Source organism: Osmia bicornis, chromosome 15, assembly GCF_907164935.1.
Source record: "Osmia bicornis bicornis chromosome 15, iOsmBic2.1, whole genome shotgun sequence".
NCBI classification, from domain to species: Eukaryota; Metazoa; Arthropoda; class Insecta; order Hymenoptera; family Megachilidae; genus Osmia; species Osmia bicornis.
The window spans coordinates 7,089,607-7,112,626 of NC_060230.1; positions in this window are offsets into that span (position 1 = coordinate 7,089,607).

Genomic DNA, 23,020 nt, shown 5'->3' on the forward strand with positions numbered 1-23,020 from the left:
CGATCCGGTGCGTGATCGAGCCGGCTCGTGATTTCCCAAACGATTTTAATTGTAGTTGAAATGGATGCACGTACGTCCTCGTGTACGGGCAAAGAACTCCAATTAGTCTTTGCAGTGGTGTCCTTATGTTGCCTTAGGCGGGCAAGAAGTAATGCCGAAATAAGGGAAGGGAAAGAAAGAAGAAGTCGGGTGGTTCGGCGAGCGTGCGTGCGTGCACGCGGCGAGTGCAAGAAAATCTCACCGAGGACATGCCTGCGAACAGGAGATCAGATGCCTGAACGTATTACTCATACCGCGTTGTGTTGTCCTGGCATCCCGCGAACACCGATCCGGACCCACGACTCCTCAAGATCGATACCTACCAGTCCTCGTTGAACTTTGCCGGCTGCATTGCGATGGCTTTTTTTCCCATCGCAAATGCGTACGCGAGCCGAGTATCCGCTCGAGGAAAATTTTGGCCCGATACGGAAAAAAGCAGGAGACAATGTTGAATAATAAAAAAAAGAAGAACAAATTCCATGATACTCTCGGAGCAAATATCGAGAGATTCCTCGAGGAAGAATACTTTGAAACCGACCAAACGACGGGACGGTAATAAACCTTGACACTCCATTTTCAGATCCGTCGAATAATCAAGGGACGGGACAGGGATCCGTTGCAATAACGTAGGAGAAATAAGTGGACAGCTTCGACGTTATGCTCCACCGTCGTAAATTTCACGGGACACCGGGTGAGCCGCAAATCAGATAAAAACGTCGGTAAGCCGGAGTGAAAAAGTATTTAATAATCATGAGGCGACGAAATACACGAGAGGAGAGGAGTTTTTCTGTCAGGTTCTCTAGCGATCAGGAATCGTCCCACTCGCGAACCGACGGCGACGGGACGCGACGTGACACGGGCGCGTGCCACCCCCGCAGCCGCGTCGGCTTTTCATGAAAAACGAGCACCGCGTGTACTCGCGACTAGCATAACTCGTCCCGCGACGAATGAGCGTAGGTGAGGAAGCGAGCTTCGAAGGTGAGGCGAAAGAATACCTGAATAGGTGATCTTTCCCGCTGCTAGCGATGGTTTCGAGAGACTAGAGAATTCGAACAACGTTTACAGTCGCGTTGAAATATTTATTTGAATATTGTAAGCGTTTATGTAGGGAAGGAGCGAAACGTTCGTTCTGCCATTTGAGGCGGAGCGGATAACGCAAGCGAAGGTGGTGAGAAAAGGAGAAGAAGAAAGATGGAGAAGATGGCCGCCAGAGTGGTGGATCGCTTTGGTACGGGGAAAAGCGCGGACCTCCGCGTCGTTCGTCTCTCCTATTAATTCCCACCGGCGCGGCGCGTCGTGTCCTTCGTTCCAGCTCCCCTCTTCATCCTCTCTCATCATCTTCGTCTCCTCTTTTCGAAAGCACTACGTTTCTCTGCGCAAAACCCTCTCCCTCCGTTTTACCATCTACCTGCCCTTCTTTGCCATTCGATCGCCACGATGGCCACGTGATCGGGCAACGTTCGGTGTTTTATGCGACCGGCTACCCAGAAAACCGGCGCAAAATCAACGATCGCTACGTTTATCGAATTACGATGCTCGATTTCTTTCTTTGTCCTTATTCCGTACGGCATCTACGCGCGTTCTCCGTCTTCATCGTCGTCCCGGTTTCGTCCCGATGCATGCCTTCGATTCGAATCTGTCTCGTGATCTTCTTCGATGCACGCCACTCTCTCGATCGTCCAACGAGACCCGTTACCGATCGGAATGGTCGAAAAAGATCGATTACGATGCTAAAGGAGGGGGCGAGCACCGGTTTCGAACGAATTCTGACCGTCTTTGTCCGCTTACAGAACGCCGCTCCGCCGCCGGGAAATTACGCGGCTCTCGATCCAGCCTTCTTAACGAGACTCTCATTATCAGGACTTCTTTTGTCCATCGTTTCCATCCTTCTACTTCCACTGAATTGTTATGCCGATCACGAACGTCGCGCTCGAGGAACAATTAATTCGAGCGATTATTATAATTTTAACAATTAACTATGCTGCTGGTGGCTACTGAACTCTGAACGATGATTCTTCTTAATATGAGTAGTACAAAATTATTCGCTGACTGTTTAAAACAGAATATCTCAATTAAAATTGGATCAAATGACTTAAGGTTTTTTGAGAAGCTAAAAAAATTAATTTACTGAGATATGTGCTTTTTATGTTTTAAAAAATTACAATTTGTTGAAACAGTGAGAAAAAATAATGAATGGTAATTTTTCAACTTCTTTATGCGAGCATCTAATGAAAATTTAAAATATGTCTTTCGTAGATTCAAATAAGTTATGTGCATGCTAAAAATTTCATCGAGATCGGCTAATGCACTTAGAAATTACAAGTAATTAAAATTTCCGAGAATCGCGACTTTTCGTTACTTGTAATCTCGGTGAAATTTTTAGCATACAAATAACATACTTAAATTTACAAATGGCATGTTTCAAATTTTTATTACAAGCTCAAATAAAAAAATTAAAAAATTGCATTTTGCCATCTTTTTCCCAATTTCGACAAATTGTAATTTTTTAATAAACTTAGTAAATTAATTTGTATAGCTTCTCGAGAAACCTCACGTTATTTGGTCCAATTTTAAATATTCTGTTTTAAACGGTGAGTGAATAATTTTATGACCCTAGCTAAATTTCAAGACTATTTCAAAATAGTTCATTCTTAATACGATACAAAAATTCAATGAAGATTAGGTGAATTAAAAATTGGAGCACCAGATAAGGCAAAGTGAATAAGACGAACTTTGATGAGAATTACTGAAGACTTAATTGCTCAGTATAATTATTCTACATCCACTTCGTGTTTCTGTAATAATTGTTCGAATAAATTATCACGTTGATGGTCACGGTAAAAACAGTCGTAACTAGCTCAACGTTGATACTCGTACATTTAAATAAACTTGAATATAATTGAACTAATAAAAATGTAATAACAATTTTAACAAGACCTGGGTGGGGCTCGTTTATATCGCAAAGCACCGTTTAAAATTTGTGAAATCTCGATAGCGGTCCTTCGACGGGAACGCCGTTTCGCCCGAGGCGAATCCGAACATCCGCGATTTATCTAGGAACGCGATCGAGCCACGCAATTTTTTGCACGAAAAGCCCTGGAAACGTACGAGCTACGCCCCGCCATCGGATACGCGTAATAACACCCTTTAGCGTGGCTCTTGCTAGAAATAATGTTGCAACCGCGACTCGCGACCAGATACTGTCCGTCCCTGGCCACGCGAGGAATAAGTGATTTCACGGTACAGAGAAAAGGGAGTATAGAAGAGAATTGAAGGGTTGCCTTGGACGCTTTTTTCCTCCTTTTCCTTTTTTCCACTCAACGCAACGGATGGAACGATACAATTAGGATCGATTGGTTTTTCTCGATTTTTCATCGATGCACGAACGATTCCTTGCATGATAACCAGAATCTTATGGAATTATGAAATTTAAATGATCATGGATCTTTTTTTCAATTAAAATATCAATTTTTCGGTAATCAAAATTATAAAATAATAAATTAAAATTAATTTTATTACCTTCACCTTCGTCTTCTACCTAACTTATTAATCATTCAAAATAGAGAAGCTTCGCGAAAATAAAATAACATAGTTGACGAAATGGCCTCAGGGACCATCGTTTACGGGTCGTAAAAAAAAGCGAAGAATCATGAATCATGTTGGAATAAAAACTTTAGCTGCAAATTGAATCTTTCTGAAACTAAATTACACTTTTTATTCAACATCAATCTCTTTTAAATACGCTATGCTTATATAATTTCTGGTTGAAACTTGTATTATGTCCAATCGATCAGAAAGTTTGATCTCCTTCCACTCCCATCTCTTCAATCTTTTTAATATACCCCTTACATAGTTTCTCATTGGAAACTTAAATTTCTTCTTTCAACAGGAAGCTCGCTGTCTCGCGAGTCCAGTTCATTCATTAAACGATAGCAAAGGGAGCAACGAAAGCGCGAAAGACGCAAGATTTAAAGCCCTTAAGTGCGTCGCTCGTAAATCATGCGCTCGAGCAGCTTTAACACTCTCCGATTTATTGAGCGCACTTAACGTGATAATCAATTCAAATTGTCGCGTTACGAGTTTCAGCCTTCTCTATTCTTACCGAACCGCGAGTAAAGAAGTTAATTCATTAATACTCGGAGGAAGTGTATTATTTTTAAACTAGTATCAAGAAACGAAAAATACAAACGAGAAACGAGTCTCGTCCTAAACCTGAACAGTTTCAAGCGATTTAATCGTTTTAATATCGATACCGTTATCCGATCAACGTTTGCTTATCGTAAGTCATCCTCGTCCATCACCATAAATTTTCTATCGCACGATGCTTTAATGAAACGACATTTTTTGCTGGATCCTGTAATTAAGGTATAATAAATATGTTCTAGAGTAATGGAACAAATATTGTATCTTAATCTTGTACTGTAATAATATTACTCATTTATAACAATCTTTTTTATAAATGCACAGAATTTCAAATAAACAGAATCGTCGCGTTAATTGGAGTCTGTAATGAAATTACATAAAACTAGAATTCACTTGATTATGTTGAATTTATAGAGCATGTCCATAGATTCGTCGATCAGAAAATCTATCTGGATAAGACAGCATTACTGTTTACGACTGTGATTACCTTGTCAGTTTAGAAAAACTTTCACGATTATATTTCATGAAATCGTGCGAATTTCCAATGGCAATTAATCTGTCCGCGTTTCGTGCGTCACATCCGGCCGCGGGACGTAATCAAGTCGAATTTGTTTGGGCAGCGTGGCAATTAGACGCGGTGATAAGCGTCGCGGTTTTTCTTTCCTTTTCCACTAGACCCGATAGTTACACCGTTTATCGATAATCTAGCGAAACCACCTCGAAGCAGCTAATTTAAATTCCGACGGATCGAGCGAATCGATAGAATGTAACAGCGTTTCGTCATCGACATCCAGCGTGATTCGAGAATTACAACTCCTGCATGGAATTATTTTATAGACGTTGTTTACAGATAACGATACCTTCATTAGCACCGAAGATTTAGTACGAAGATAGAGTGACTAGAAAGTTGCGGAAAAAAAGAATTGTGAAAATAGAAATAGTATATTAACATAGTAGTAATATGAAATTTAGAAAATGAGAATGAAAATTAAATTGAAACTTTAATATCTTCCTACTAGACCATAGTTTACACCGAAGATCCTGAAAACCAAAGAAATTCAAGATCGATACAGGAGTTTGCAGTTATCGATTCGCGATCGTTCCTCTAATTACCCCGCGGACGAATTTTTCTTAATTAACCAACAACGTTTCCTAGCTCTCCAAGGTGATCGTAAAAAGGGCCGATTTAACGCTTCCGGTGTTCGATCTCGAAACAAAATAAGTACACGAATTCAACGATCTTCCTGTACGATGGAAAATCGTTGTAACGGTAAACGACTGTTAACCGTTCGTTCCCTGGGAAATTATCGGTCCCGTGTAAATTGCTCGGTTCCATAGAATCGTCGGTTGAAAATTGCACGCCGAAGGGAGGGAAAAAGAAGAAAGTTAGAGCGACGATAGATGGACAGATAGACGACAGAGAGATAGGGGAAAGGGTGAAGAGAGTGTAGGGAACAGTTTGTTAATGAACGCACGCGTAATCGAGCGATTCGAGATCGGCTCGTTAACGAAGCGAAACGTTACCCTCTATTTACCACAGTTTCGCGGTAACCGCTTCGCCACGATATTTCATCGATATCCCGACGATCGATATCCATCGTCCGTGATAATTATCGGTGGTGGCCCGTGTAACGTCGCGGCGATACTTTACGGCGCTACTCGGCTCGCGATCGCCCTGGCAATTATAGAAGCTGGTTAATGAATGAAGCAGAAATCAACGCGGCACCGGCCTCCGTTTCATAACGCGGCCTCGTAATTAATATAATCGCGTCTGGATATCGATTCGACCACCTTCGTGCGTGTTTTCTCCCTTCGCGCTGTAAATGTATTAAATGTAACCAATGAGTAATCTATATTGAAATTTTTCAAATGTCTTACACTGCAGTCGCGTTTTCTAAGGAACCGATGTTCTAACAAATCTTTTTAAACGCATCGAGCGTTGAATTATAATAATTTTGACAAGATATCATCAGTCTCCTTGCACGTTCGAACGTGTATTTATGTACACGCGTTGCAAATTACTGTAATTCGCGTTGCAACCGATTCTTTTATTTGACAAACGCCTCGAATCACGTGTCGTACACGATGGAAAACAGCGAGGACTCTTCGAGCGAGGATAGAATCGTGTCGTAACGTAAATCATGTTAAAAGAGACACGGTCGAGGCGTTCATGGTAACACGGTTCGCTTCTTTGCTTACAGCTTCGTTGATTCGAACGATCGCGGGTTTCTCTCTGTAGCCGGTTCAACCCGGTCGCGATCCGCGGAAGCAAAAAGCGGCGATAAAAATGCTTGCGCGCCGATTAACCCGTAATAAACGCCGTTTAATCCGTTCGAGCGTGAAAAGCCGACCATTCGAAAACGTCCAATTCCCTGTTCGATCGTCGATAAATCAAATTACACCGGGAGAACCGATAAATTTCAGTGGCTCGTTTCATTTTTCAACGGTTGCCAGCACGCGAATCGATCTACGCCGATCGACTCTCGTTTAATGAAACGCAGTTTTTCCCTGCAATTTGCGCTCGATCGATGAAAAAAGAAAAGAAAAAGAATACTAGAAAGTGATATCTACTTATTCTTATTAAAAAATTAAAAAATTCTCATTTCTTATATGTTTGAAAAATTTTTTGAAACGTGACTTTCAATATTTTCCAAATGGTGAACATAAGTTCCCCTCCCCTCCTTCCACTGTTCGCAGAAAACAGTTGCTTTTCATTTCCACGTAATACCAAACGCAAACACACATGGTGTAATTTGAATTTCTAATGGAGGAAAAATACCTTGTGGGAATAATACCAGGATTGGTTGCATGAATATTCATGAGCGTCGAATTTAATTGTGTGCGCACGGTAGAATATTATAATAGTCATTTGTCAAACTGTTCACCCTGTTCAATTCGTGACACAACATTCGTTCCCTCTCACTATATCAAATTTCTTTGCCTCTGTCGTTGATAATTGTTTCAAGTCTGAAATACTAATCGTTTATGTATACACCAACAGCCACTAAAACGACGATGATTTTTGCTTTATCCTCCATTTTAAATCAACGCTCGAATGGTGATTACTGTTCTTCAGGAGGGGCTTGATTAATATTCATTGGATAAAAGTGTCGCGTCGTAAAGCATTATACCCGAGGCACATCCTGAGTCATTATCTCTTGTGACTTAAAGTTTAGTAACACGATGTTGCTTATTTTTCTTTTATGATTCAATCTCAAAATATTAACCAAAATCCAATTAATGAATTGTAGAAATTGTAATTATTCGAAAATTGGTTATAGAGCAATTGCAATAATTCTACTGGCAGAGTATAAAGTGTATTACTTTGAAGATTTCATCGAGGCAGTGAAATAAGCCATTTAAGCGGACACGAACACGCTCTGTCGGGCGTTGAAATCACCGCGCAAGTTATAGGCACCACACGCGATTCTCACGTTTTTCGATAAAAATTCTCGCTTCCTTGCAACATAATTTCATTAACCACGCTGGTTGGTCTCCTTCAACGCCATAAAAGATAAACGAACGATCCAATAAACCGTTCGCGTATTCTCGTTTCAAGAAGATCCAAACAAGAAGAGGAGATTTTCACGAGCGGCAATTAACACGACCGATAATGTTTCAAACGAAAATTTCAGCCAATAAGAATACCGCATCACGTCTATTTTAGGGAGCTCGATGAATCACGGGTGTCGTAATTTCCTCGTGTTTTTGTCGAATTCTCGACGATGAACGTTTATTGCTGTTCACGGAATCGTCACGCTCTCGTGTTCGGCGTGTCGTTCCTTTTATTTTCGTCCGCTCCAGTGGCTGTTCGCCCTCGCGACCGCGGCTCGATGTTTCTGGCGGCAATCTGTAACTTCTCCTTCGCGAGAGGCTACGTTTATATTACGCGGGGATGCATTAAAAGACCTTAAGAGCCTTATTCGCGGTTCACGCTGCACGATGTGACTCGTTCGATTTGGAATTTCATCGAGCCGGAGATAAATAAACTTAACGACGCATAAAACACCGTCGTTTTGATAGTCTCGTATAAGGCTCGACGGTGAAATCCATTTGCCCGACCGTCGAATAACTCGACTCGCACTTCTGTTGATCGCGCGCTGAACTTGAACAGTCTGCCTTGTCGAATTTTATTCGATCGCGTGGTTTAAATTAACGCCGTATCAACCGCGAACGAGGGTCGAATAAACCCTTATCTCGATTTGCAATTTTTCCTCCCTATAGGTATCAAGGATCCGTCCGGAAAGTCAGCGACGCACGGTACTTGGGACATTTAACTATTGTTTCGGTAAATTTCTCAAAGCTCAGAGTTTAAATTCTATTCAAGAAGTTGAAGATAAAAATTTCCAATTCCCTCTGCTTCTCCCGTCGAGTTCCCGCGCGAACCAGCTCGCTAGTAGGCAAAGCGGTTCGCGTCGTTCCCATTCATACGTCCCATCGGCGCGCACCGTTTCAACGGTGAACGATAAGTAAAGGGTCGGCCCGGAACACCCTCGGTGCAGCTAGTAGCGTGGCTTTGAAACGAGACGGACGGTAGGATAGACGGAGAAAGGTGACGTAGCCGGGAGAGAGAAGAAACGAACGGTGCACGGAACAAGTGCAACAGCAGCAGCCTGCTCTCGGCGCGGCGCGGCGGCTGCAAGCGGGCAGACAGGTTGTCCAGATTCCACGGAAGGTCGTTTGCTTTGCTTACCGCGGGTCGCGAGACACAGTCTCGAACGCCGCCACTTCGGCCATACTTAACGAACACCGCTCGACGAACGAGATAGAAACGGTGAACGCGTATGCGCACGCGAGTTGTTCGCCAACATACTCGGAACACGCGAGTGCATCCTTCGTCCGTTTCTCGAACAGTGGCGGCTCGCATATAGCCACTGTGGAACTGCGGCACCCCCTTTTTCCACTTGATATTATCGATAACATTTAATATAATGAGTTCTTTTTTCTTTAATTCTTTCTTTATACTTGTACAATATATAATCCTTAAGCTTAATGTCAGTAGCCAACCCCATTTTATGAAAATGATACAAAAATCTTTGTATATAACTGTGCGCTTCACAGTTCCAGCGGCGCGGTGGTTGACTGTTGTGCGCATGCGCACATAGAAAGCTGCACGCATGCGCACATAGGAAGCTGCGCGCGAGGCTGCGCAGTAGCGAGTCGCTCCCGCAGGGTCGGTTTTTTAAAACAAAGACTACACATTTTCTAGAGCAGCACCCCCGCTAATTCTAGCTACGAGCCGCCACTGCTCTCGAATACGTTACGCTTGCTTCCTTAAGCGTTCTCGAGTAAGATAAAAAGTACCCAAGGTGTCGCGGATAACCTTCAACCCTCGAGAATACTCGAAATCCTTCCCTCTTCTACACCAATAATTCTATAATCCGAGAGAACGCCTCCGAGTTGTCGCGGATAACCTTCAACCCCGAAATCCCTGGAGTATCTGAAAAAGCTTTCCTCTGATCTTTCACTTCCTGGTGCTACTATAACAAAGGTAGGCTGTTGCTAAAAAGCGATCCACGCCCCTTTTCATCCGTGCATACGAGATCGCGATTGTCGCGGCTCGCCTGTTGGAAAGTGCAGGGAGGTCGACAGAGACGCGTTTACCCGTGTAGTGTGCGCGAGAAGGAGAGCCTCAGGGCGAGGAGATGGTGAACGGTGCAACCGTCATAAATCAAAAGCATTCCTCTGTTACGGTGACGTAAGAAAAACAGCTGCTTGCGACGCGACGGTACATACGAAGGCGTCGGATGATATGCACGAGGTGTGCGCTCGCACACGATCGAATATACGTTACACGCGTGTAAAGCGGCGCGGCGCGCCGCGACGAACAATAACCGAGATAGCACAAGGCTCGCTAATTCCGCCCGATTGTACTCTCTTCGTGGCTGTCGTTCAACTTGCCCGCGGTAAAAAGAGGAACCTGACGGTGGATCCGTTCGGACAGCTGCGTTCACCTTCTTCTACTTCTCATCCCTCGTACTCTCTCTCTTTCCGTCTACTCGCTTCGGTCAATTGTGCTCATCGGCGGAGAATGAAATATCCTCGGGCTTTTTTTCTGCCCGCTGCTAACCGTGACCTCCCTCTTCCTCTCGTTTCGGGGATGCTACAGGAACACAATGGTGTACCTTTACCAACGTCCGAGCTAGACTTCTCCGTCCTCCGCTGAATGGCCAGATCGAGCGTATAGAATATACGTAGAAGCGTTTCGCGAACACGCGAGCTAGATTTTAGACGATCAGAATAGGAGAGTCCTTGAAACGATGAGGAACACGAATCCTAAGGAAACGGCTTTGAATTGGCATCGAATCAGCCGTTTGACGAAGAAACACTGTAGATCATTAAGAGATGGGGGTCGCGTATTTCAAACGCCAGTTTCCTGGACAAAACGATAACCACGGGGTTATCCGGGCATAATCGCCGAGTCATTCGAACGTCCACGATGGTTAAGCTAATCCAATGTGATCAGAGCGAAACTGGATCCGGCGAGAGTCGTCGCATCGATCAAGACGTCGATTTGCATGCCCGTTAACGTTCCCGAACAACACGGATAACACGAGAAGAATCTCGGAAGAACCGTCCAAGTTACAAGAGGATGATGTTCAAAGGTTTCCACTCGATTCCTGCATTTTTCCTCGCGAAATATCTAATCAATCGTGACTCGTCGAACACGATGTTACGCGTCGAATAGGAGACGTGTGATCTTCGAATAAAAGGGTTAATATAGCTTTTCATTCACGAAATCTGTGCCTTGGAAAACACTTTCCGTAGGAAATAGATATGGTGAGAGTTTAAATAAGAATTTATGTAGCTGTTAAAAATTCATAAAACGGAAAAAATAGTAGAGGCGTAATCTCGATGAACGATTAAACAAATTCGATCTATCATCCGAACGATTGTGTCACGATATTGGAGGCTTCTTTATATTTGACATCCACAGGGTTAGTCGAGAACATCTTTGTCAACTGTTTCACACATCGTTACCGGGAATATGCAATATCCTCGTCTCGTTTCGTCTCCCTTATAAACGTTTCTCTCAATTTACATTAACGCGATCTCGTTAGCGTGCACGACGCGGCGCGCCTTATAAAATACGTGGCCGGCGTTTCTCTTCCTGATTTATACACTTATGAGCGGATACTCGTTCTGTAGATAGCTCTCTTTCCTCTTGCCTCTCGTACTCTACCTGGTCCTCCATAAATTGCTATTTTTCAGAGTTACGAATCAGTGATAACGCGCTACCATTCTCTTCTAAAGCATCAGACTATGAACTCTGTTAACGATTCTATTTCTTTCGCTAGGATTTATAAAATGCAAATAAATTGAAGATAGAACGAATCTCTATTTGTGAAGCAAAAATATGAAATAATAAATGGAAATGATAAATTTAATTAGCAGGTACGGTAGGTCTCGATTAGTGCGAGTAATAAATCCCAGAAATTGTTCGCATTATTTGAATTCATACTATTCGAATGCTTGAAATACAGGTGTATTCCTATATTTCCTATATTTCAAGTATTCCTCGCGAAAAATTCCTCGAGATTTATTACTCGCATTTATCGAGACCTAGCTGTATTTGAAAAACCACCCGAAACAGATTATTCCCAAAAAGAATCACCATTAATCGGAGTCGATCGTCCGTAGATTTCGCGACGCGTCCACAGGAACTCGCCCCGGGGCGAGTGGATGCACGCGCAGTGTGCGTGTGTATGTTTGAGCGTAAAAGATAAGAGAAAAGGAACCTAACCGGAGCTAAACCCATTTATCGTGCGAGGCAGAATGCTTTCAATGAGAAGCACGCTTGTTAGACAAGGACGAAGCAGGAAAACCGGGAAAGAGAAGGGGGGAAAAACGCGACAGAGAAAGAGGGGCACAAGAAAATCCACGCCGGTGAAACAGAGAGGGGTAGAGGACAGAGCGGAGGAAAGAGAGCAAAATAGAAAATAAAACTGGGTAAAAAGAGTGTAAGCGTGGTCGACGATGGCGAACGAAGTTAGATCTCTACGTATCGACGAAGACACCAGCAACGAAGATCGCGAAGGATAGAAAAGGAGAGAGCGAGGATAGCGTGTACGGTTGTTACACACGCTCACGCAGATATCAAGAGAGAAAGAGAAGGAAGGAATGAAGGAGAAAGAGAGAAGAGAGCGGAGACAGGGCGTGGTCCAGCCTTGCTCTTACTTATAATTATATTTATTCGCGCAACATACGTGGCTATAGCACCGATTGATATACGATCGCGTCGAGGTCTCGGCTTTACACGTTCCATCGTCGTCCATCGTACGTACGGAGCCGGTGCCGGTCGTTTCGGCGCTGAAAAGCCAGCAGGAGGACGCAGGTGTCGCGACGCGACGCGACGCGGCCGACGTGGTCGTCGTGGAATTTTATGGAGGCGGTCGTCCGGTGGTTCGCTGAAAAACAGCTGAACCGGAGGAACGGTATTCGCGGTGGATCGTAAAAATCTTGGGACACTGTTACCGCGAGATAACGAGCGCCTTGACCTTTCTGCAGATTTTTTGATTTATCGACGACGGTCGCGCCTTAATGCGCGACGGGGAATCGAAGGATACCGACGCGACGCGAGGTTCGACACTTTTTCGAAACTTTCCTTATCGAATCCTTCCTCCTTTAGTTTATTTCAATAAGAGATAAAGATTTATTTATTTATACGATGAACGTCTATTTTAAGACGCTCTGTAGATCGCGGCGTGACATGCAAATACGCTGAAAACTTTCCGTCGCGAACAAGGAAATCAATGATCCTTTGCGTAACAGCCCGGTGTCTTGGATCCCCATAAATGCGGGGATATTTTTCCTTCTCCCTTTGAGACACGGCGCTACTGGAATCCAGGAAGGAATGCAAAATTTCCATCGATTACTCCGTAAATCGTTCGATCGCCGATAAGCGGCTTTTAACGTCCACTCGATAGGCAGCGTCGGGTTCCTTGTCAGCGTCTCGACAGGACAGAAGACGGTTGTCACGCTTTTACTCGGTTTCGCGAATAAAATCACGCGTTCGGTATCGAACGAAAGGCTGCGAAGTCGTAAGAAATCGACGGATAGAAGTGAATCCGTTATCGAATAAAACTAGCGTCCACCGTTGAGAAGAGGACACTTGATAATTCAGAGACGAGGTGAAATTAAGCACTCGGAATGGAGGATGGAACAGCTGATAAGCGAGAGACGACGAAAAAGCAACGATCGTCGGTAGTAGAAGTCGCTGGGCGGATTTCTAGAGAGCAGACCGATGGACTGGATGCATCCGGGAAAAAAGCATGGAATGGTTGGAACGAACGATTCTCTTAGACGAGAGCAAGCTGGCTGGCTCGTTTCACGACAAACTCGTTTTTCTTCGACCATACTCGCGAGCATATCTTCCTTCGGGAAAGGAAGACAGAAGGGCTGGCCACAGGGAGAAAGTAGCCGGTAGAGAAAAGGGGATTTGCATCGATCCTTGGCCACCGGGCGCAACCTTCCAGCTGGCAGCCGTACAGAAATTATGTTAATGACCGACACGATTCCCTCTTCGTCGCCTCATTGTGCCTTTCTTTCGCGAAACAAGCTCGACCATTCGCCTTCAATTGATCGTGACATTTTCCTCTAACCCTATATGTTGTTTTGATCCATCGTGTAACACGATCCATCGGATCGGAGTAACCCAGCGGTTAATCGACGAGTTTGATAATTAAGTCAAGATTTGAATAATTAGAATACGAGGACTCGTATAATTTTTGTTTAATTTAACATAGATACATATTTATTAACCTTTCGTTTCACGTAATAATACGGAATCGGGCTGGTCGAAATCGTGACAGCCCGGCTCGAGACAAGCTGCGGGCAATCTTTGATATTTTAATCCTTCTCCTCGGCTCTAATACGTGCCACGGATCTTAAACGCGACGCGACATCTGGACGTGTGCGCTGTCTCGTGCCCGAGGATTTCGTATCTACTCGTTTCGCGCGCGAAACGCTGCAACGTGACGATAGTCGTCGCGATATTGCGATATTCATGGAACAATGTACTTATTTGTCGAGTTTAATTCAATCGTTCACCCGTTTCGCGACGCTCATGAATATTTATCGCGAGACATTCGCCTCGGCTGAACGACCGATTAGAAATCGAACCAGCCACCGTTTAACATTTATTTATCGCATGCAATTAAAAATTCTGAAAATTTGTTAATTTAAACTCACCGATCGATGCGTTGAAAACGAAGAAAGGTCGACTGTGTTTCGATTCAGAGGATACAGTTCTGAAAAATAAAATTTATTTGTTAAGTTATTTAGTTTCATTTCCGTTCCACTTATAAAGTATGTTATCTGATCGCAAGATTCCGAGATAAGAAAAAGGCAAAGAATATTGAAACGATCAATGAAACGATCGAGTACCCTGACGAAAAATCTATCATCGTACGTTTCTTCCTTTTCGCGAGCAGCCTGGTTCGAAGAAATTTATGGAACACAGATTTTTCTTCCCCTCGTTTCCAGAAGATCTTATCTTAATAGAAGAGAAACTCCGAAGTTGAGCTACCGTGATACCGAGTGAAAAATAATGAAAGTAAAAGAAGGTTGTTTAAACATATCGAGCTATTCGTTATCTATTTTCTCCCGTCGATTTACCTGTCTCGGCCCATTTTACACGCCTCTTCCTTCATTCCGAGCACACCCTTCGCTATTTGTTTCTTTAATGGCCTTCTCCTCGCTACCAACGCGATCTCCTTATCATCGTATCGATCTATATGCCAGTATATTCAATACAATCTGTTCACCAATTGCATTACATCACGATGCTTTTCTTTTTCTCTCTTACAATCGGCCGGATCTGATAACCGTGAAATGGTCCTCCTTACTTCTCGCTCTGATCCATTTAGAACGGTTCTCGCCTCGGTAAGTGAACGGAGCAAAAAGTATCCACGAATTATGTCACGTTTCGTAAGTTTTTAATATTCACCAGGCCGAAAGTAATTCTGACGTTTTCGCGGTACACGCGTTTGCACTTCCTTCGATGCAATTTCCAAGCGAAACTTTCAGCTTTTTACCGTTGCTGTACGTTGGAAAGAAACATTTTTTTTTTTACATTACTTAAATTATATTCGATGGCAAAATTAAAACGTAACGAAATTTTCACCGAAAAATCGATAATCAGGCGTACCGTTAAATCACCGTGTCATGGAGCACTTTAGATTAATCGTGATAGAAGATAACAATAATTATATGAAAAGTGGTAATTATTGATTTCATAATCGAATTTCCGAGTTTCTTTGCAAAATGCAGTACTTTCACGTGAAATCTGATGCAAAAAGTGATCGAGTTACGTGTAAGCAATCTACCTAACAAGAGAATCAATATTATCGTCAATTGAAACTTTCCAAACAACAAATTCTCGGATAAACCCGTGTCTTCCATTAAACAGGTGTCATTAACAACGGGTATGATTCGTTGAAAGGTCCATTAATTAAATCCCGGTAAGAAGCGTGTTTTAATTAAACTCATCCGAGCTAACGAAGCCCGTCTTTTTCTCGCTTCTGGCTTGAAATGGCATTTCGAATGGTTTCAAGCGATTTAGCGAAACGGACAAGTGTGTCCCTGTCTCTGTGCGCGTTCTATCCAGAGCTCGAGCGTTTTCCAAAGGCCTCTCGAGCAGTATATCAACGATTTTTATCGCGTTACTCTGCGAGAACCTTTCGAAACGTCCACGTACGTGCTAGCTTTTTCTCCATTTCCTTCTATCCTTACCAATGTTAACACACCGGCGACCTTTCGATCGAACGCACGTGCGATACGCAGCTCCGCGCGATAAAACCTGCGAATCGATTCAACTCGCGTGCAATTTTTACCGTCGTTTATTGATATCTCGCCAACGCAGGTACCATTTTTCGTTTTCCTATGTGAAGTAGAAAATTTCCAAAGGTGATCAGATGGAAAAACAATAGGTACACTGATTAATAAATTCATACATGCTTTGATTAAATGAAAATTGAAAGGCGATAGTAAGTTAATCCATTCTAAACCATTCTTCCTGCTGACGTCAATTTAATAACCAGCGCGGCGTCTGAACAACGATCGGAGCTGAAATTTATAGGCCTGATCGATGAATTATCATTCGTATCGAGTACTATTTTTGACGCGAGTCTAAATCACGATCGGTGGTAGGTAAGCTCGAATAAAGTTCGATATCATCGTCGATACGTGGGTGAAATTTATCTCGTGTTCATTCGACTGCCACCGGCCACCGGTACCACTGGTTCGACGGAAAGTTCCCTCGCGACTTCTGATAACACTCGTACGCAAACGTAAATGTAATTACGTAATATTTATACGGCATCTTTGCAACCGACCACGAGAATATTCGTATTTTACTATTAATTTCAACGAACGACCCGTTACCAGCTAGCGAGGTACAAAAGCGATAAGTGTCCGGGTACCAGTTTGTCGCCGGTGAAAATGCGTTAATTTAACGATAAACTTCGCGAACAGCATCGGCAACGGGCTTCAAAACAGTCCAATAAATCTGACGATTTGCTTGGATAACGATTATTAATGAGCACGACTAATTGTAGCGACCAGATGGAGTCAACGATTCGTTTGCTTCACGTGCTCGCTCGACCGTGGAGTAATTATAAAATAAAGTACACTCTTTTACTTTTTTTCCTTTTATTTTTCTTTCACAGGATAGAATCGTTATCGCGGTTGTATGAGTTACGAGATATCTGCCTTAAACTGCCTAAGTTTCACTCGATAGACAGCTCGTGAAATGATCAGCTTTTACCCTGGCTAGATTCAATTCGAGTTTGATCTACTCAATTCCAGCAGCAGTTCAATTGAAAAGAGAATATTGAAATTCAATATTCTCGATTTGAAACGTTGATCGTTCTCACTGATACGATAGACGAGGTGAAACTAACGTACTAGAGGAAAGAGGGAAATATGGAAGTCGGAAGATTGGCTAATGCTTTAATTAAATCGCTAACTAAGTTTCAAATACTGTATTTGAACTTTCTGATTAGAAAAGTGATAGTATAAAATGTAAAAAAGGAACAAAATTTTCAACCACCATGACACATAGGTGATCATAGATATACCACTGAATTCTAATAGTCGCTTGAACCTTGCTTGAAGATATGAAATTGGATGAAAACTGCCTCGCAGAAGCGTTTTCCAATCAGCGCTTAGAGGTTGAAAATGCAATTAGAATGTAAGTCGAGCGACAAGAAGATGGGAATGAATTCACACCCTTTCGAGCAAGCATCGAGTTAACGCGTTTCACGGAGCAAAGAGGGTAATGCCGAGCCGTTACGAGGTTAAAAGCGGACCGGTTGCTGTCGCGTACGAGTTAGAGCTTGAAACGATCGTTCGATGGGTATCGCGGTCGTACCGAGCGGACAGATTTGTTTGAATGCTCGTCGATGCCACGGTCCCATTAAAATCAACGCGTAACGTTCCTGGGCGTTCCCTGGACGCGTTTTCCACGCTGATCGAGGCCCGCGACGCGGCTCGATTAAGCCGAGAAAACGTCCCCCTATTAAAACGGCGTACGCGACGATTAAACCGGAGCGGTAAATTCGCGGCTGGGATCGGGTTTTATTCCGCGAAGCGTTATCGTGAAGCGTCTGGGAGCGAACGACGAGACGATGCTCGACTCGAGGAGCTGATAAATTAATAAGGGTAGCGTTTGATTATGGGAAACGGGACGCGTGGGTGTATCCCAAGGATCGCTTCCAGTTTATATCGATATTCGATGGCCACGACGTCGCCGGAAACGCTTTATGGAACGTGGGATTCTCGCACGATTCCCAGATCGAGACGAGCGAAACGGCGCTGTTCGCGAGTTAATGGTCCACGATGGGGAATTGCCACTTCTACGCTAATGTTTGTATCTTCTTCCTTTTTTTATCTTACCTTCGACTCGACGAGAATTGTAGCTACACTCTCCACCATGGGATTACGTGTAAGCTTTTAGATTTTATGGCAAGCGTATTGCTGCGAAACGATCCAACTGAAATCGTCTCGAATCGTGAGTACAGTAATTACGTTCTTTTTCTGTACTCCTATTACACGCTCTGTGTTTCTATGCAAGATGGTACAAAGTAGGTACTTACTATAATGCGATATCTAACACGAATTAACGCTATGATAAAAAACTATCAAAGTTACACTCAAATTAATGAAAAATTTCATAAACATAAGATGGAAAAATGCGATAAGATAACGAATCGTCTAGATAAGATTAAGAGAAAGATTGAAGGAAATTCTTCGTAAGAAAAGAAAAATGAATTAAGCGACAGTTTATCGATACTCCTGTTATTTCTCATTTCGCGCGCGACATTTCACACTCGTCGCTCCGCGTTGGTTATCCGCCTTTAAATCTCCGGTACGGCCGGGTGCGTTCCCCGGGTTGTACAGCAGATAATTCCAAGTTTTTGCGCGCGAACGCTTGTTGGTGGGTGTCGGACCGCGGGCAAAAAAGGATCAATCACCGTCCGGCTCGTGTTTATCGAGAGACTAGACGTCTTTCCCGCGTGAAATGTTGTCCCGCCGGCTAACTAAATAGTCCTGTTCCATTCGACGTGCCGGTAGTGAGAGCGGTAAACGTCGATCGTCGTTGCTACTTCGAGCAGAGCGAAAATCTCGACGCGTCCAGCGGATCAGCCCGATTAAACGCACCTGCGACAGCCAGTTCTTCGTCCCTCTTTGAAACATATATCTCTTTCTCTCTCCCTCTTTCAATCTCTACTTATCTCGACCGCTTGAAAGTGGCTGTTTCTCCTTTTCAGACCAATTTCTATCAGGGCATTCGGCCGTAAAGCGGAAAAAATTCAATTTCAAACGCTATAATCGCTCGTCCGTAGAAATTTCCCTTCGTAGCATTGCGTAATTAATTCGCGATAAGCTTTTCCATCGGGTGTACCAGATACGGATTATTTAATATCCCAACACTTTTCCAATTTCCCCTCGAACGTTGCTTACATTTTAAATAAAAATTCTAATCCAGTTTCTTATATTCTAAGGAAGGTTTCTCCACGTAAACCCTCTCCGCCCGTATGCCCCTTGACTCCACTGAAACGCGTATCTCCGATCTAAATTACATTCCGTCAAAAAGCGAGCGAGGCGGCATTTCCCGAGAAACAGAAACGAGGAAACCTACCGGCATCTATGGCGCCCGAATTGAAATTCGCCTCGCGTACCGAAACGAACCTCCCTCGAGCTGATCTATCGCGCGATGGCAAATCGGGCGGGGTTCTAAAGTAAAATTAAAAAAGAAACGCGCGGCAAGAATCGCGTCCCGTGGTCTCACGATCGATTCGACGATTTTTCGGTGCAAGCAAAAAGGAGAAGCGTACAATTTACTGGGCCAACGGTGAGGAGGGACGGTGTTTTAGGGGAGGGGGAGTAATAAAAGAGTACGGTCCGACATTACTGTCGCTGAAGACGCGAGGGGATACGCGTTTACCCGGCAATATCTGCGGTAGATCTCTCTTTCTCGCCGGCACCGCTCGGATACGATTGCCGGCGGCCACTTTTATTTATAACGACAATGACAAACGTAACGACGATTCACGGTTATGCGCGCGCGACGGCACAGCAGACATAACGTGCGACGTCGTTTTTATGAAGCGCGGTAAGAATTCGAAAAGAGAACCGATAAATCGTCCGAAGCGCTTCAACGGCGACGAGCGCCGCTCCGAGAGCACAACACGACGCGTGTAATCCTTGTTCGTCTCGTGTCCGTTCGACTTCGTAATCCCTCCTTTCTTTTTTTTTCTTTTTTTTCTCTCTTTTTCTTTTTTTCATCTTCTTTCTACACCGCTGCCGAGCGTTTCTTGCGCACGGCTATCGTTATATGGTAATAACGCTGGCATGAGATACTGGGGCGCGAGGGAATGGAAGCGTGTTCCGTCTCGAGGTGCACCGGCAGAAATCGTTCCTGGCCCAGGATTTAAGGGTTTCGTTAATGAAACCGCGCCTCGAGGAGCGCAGAGGGGCGTATTATGCACCGATTCATCATTTTTGGGGAAATTTTTGCATGGATGGGTTCTTGGAGGACTTTCAGAGGTGAATTTTAATATTCTGCTAAACAGAGTTTGTGAATGAAACCGAGGTTCGATGAAATTCCAAGGACTTCCGATACCCAGACGCAAATTATTAATATTTTTCAGCGATCATCACCTCGCGCATGGCGATTCCAAGTGCTACGTCTGACTAATAACGCATACTTACTACTTGCGACCGCAGAGGAATGTAAATTGTTGCTAATAAGAAAAATGAATTCTCCACTTTCGCCAAACGTATTCAGGAAATGTAACTTTGACAGTTCAACGCTCTTGTCGTTTGACATTTTCGAATTCTTCTCTTTTTCGCGGGAAAAATATTGAAATACCGATCGGATAACGGGGAAAATATTCGCGACTTCATTAAACATGTATAATGGCACCGCGAAATATCTGCCCGATTGCGATTACAACGTAAAGTAGATACTTAAAGTGACCAGGATTTCGCATGGTAAAAAACAAACGAGTTAATTAATACAGGAAGTGTCGCGGACTTCGTTAATGGAACCTGACTGATTTTTACGTAACTTACAACGTCCTTATCTAGGCGACTTTCTAACCGACGAATCGTTTCGTTGAACTATTCGGAGGGTAGAAGAATCTAATTTCATTAGTGTTAACACTTATCATAGCACCCAAAGTAAATTATCAAAATTACCCAGAATTCTATGCAACAGTAACTCTTTTCAAAAGCTTTTAAATTAAAAAAATTTCACGAAAACGTACATCTGTTGATAAATACAGTATCACCGGTTCGTTAATGGGACTAGTTCGTATTTTACCTGATCAACAGTTACCCTACGCTCTGCCCCAAGTTTTTTCCCCTCCCACGTCGCATACTCTGTTTCCTTTTTTCTGATCGCTATAAGAGCAACCAGTGCTCTCGATCAGCCTCGTTATAGCTATATATGAGGCATCCGTTATGGGTGTAAACGCGAATCGTGCTGCATGGAAAAATGGTCGTCGAACGACGAGCCGGTCGTGAAACTATCTGTTATTTGCGAACCGTCGCGGTACTTCGTTAAAATAGCCGGCCAAGAGGTGAAACTCTCTGGTACCAGCCCCCTTGGTGGTCGATCGGGTTCCAAGCGCGAAAGAAAAATGCGTATAACTACCATCGTAGTCGTGGTAGTCGGCGGAGGAGGGAAAAAATGGAGGCGAAGATCGCGTGCAAGAAACGGAGATCCGCGTTTTCCACGCCCGAGGTTCTGCTGAAACGGGCGAATTCGATCGTTACGGGTACGCCTCGGGCAGCTACGAGCACCGATGAAAGCGTTTTCATTAAATTCGATCGGATTCATCGGATGCCATCGGACGCGTTTCTTGGGCGTCGTCCTCGAAACGTTCTTTCTTGCTCGCTGCTTAATCGACGCGGTGCAGACTAATCTTGCCTTTACGCGAACCCGTTAACCGACTTGTTTTTCCCTATCGAACGTGTCGCGTATTTTATCGACAGATTCGAGATGAATAATAGAGAATGCATTGGTCATTCGAAGGACGAATTATTTTCTCTGGTAATTAATAGTAGGTTTGGTATAAAAATTTGATAAGGACCATACGATTGATTTAATTCGATAGAAGTATAATAGAGTTTCACACGGTGGGTCTTTGACCTGATCAAGATGATCGAGATAGTTAGCGGTGACATTGCAGTGAAACTTTCGACGACCACTCGAGTTTCCATCGTTGAAAAAAGAACGGGGGTAATGGAGATCAGTGTTTTCCACGCCCGAGGTACTGTTCGCCGAGTGAATTATTCGTGCCAGAAACGACGATTCACGTCCAGCTAACTGGTTGATATCTCTTTACCGGTTGCATGCACTTTGCTACGCGTGGTAGGTCGTGGCTGGCCGTGTTATATCGTGGCGTACGATTAGCGAACCGTTTCGATAAAATCTAATCCGCCGCTCGGTTTTACCAACTCCCGACGTGTTTCGTGATATTTAACGAAGCAAGTCGTTGTGGCGCCTCGTGCTTGACACGCGCATTAAGAGAATTATCGTAAGTGGCAATAAAGGCCTTTTTGCACAGCCTTTCACTCGAGGTATATATTTCTTCAGATCCTCGAGTGAACTACCGTGCTCTAGGAGAGATCGTACACATCACAGCCCCAGAACTTGAAACTATCTTGATCGTAAAAGCTACGGGATCCTTTCAAACATTTATTGCTCCCTTATCAGACGAAGACGTTCAATGATTCTGAAATATCATTTTTTCTTTTTAATGAAAATTAATAAATGAAGACTCTAATGATATTAGAATATTTCCTAAGTGTATCCCTAATTAGAAAATATAAAAATTTTCAAAGCGGAAGTTAATAAAGGTCAAAGTTCTAAAATTTAATTAACTGTCCCGCAACACGGGTTTGCTAATTGAGCATAAACAACAACAGCAAATATCGGTCAGTCACACCGGCGAGGAATGCTATCCGTCGCGAAAACCAGAAACACGACGTCCTCGAGCTCACCCCCGGAAGAGTCTAATTGAAAGAATTCACCCTATCTCGCCTCCTTAAAAACTACCCCCACCTCGTGGAGTATCTCTTTCTCGTTCTATCAGCGCCGGTGGAAAACGGTAGTAGGGATAGGACGGGACCCTTACGCACCTATGGAAAGAGGTGGTAAGAGAAAGAGGGAGCTGATGGACGAGGAACGAGTTGAAAAAGGAGAAAACGCGAAAGCGAGATACGGCTGACGGGGGGGGAGAAAGAATAAAAGAGAGAAGGAGATGTACACCTATGCGAGCATACGAAGCTACCAGTGGTCTACGGGTGACACACGGGGGTAAAGCCG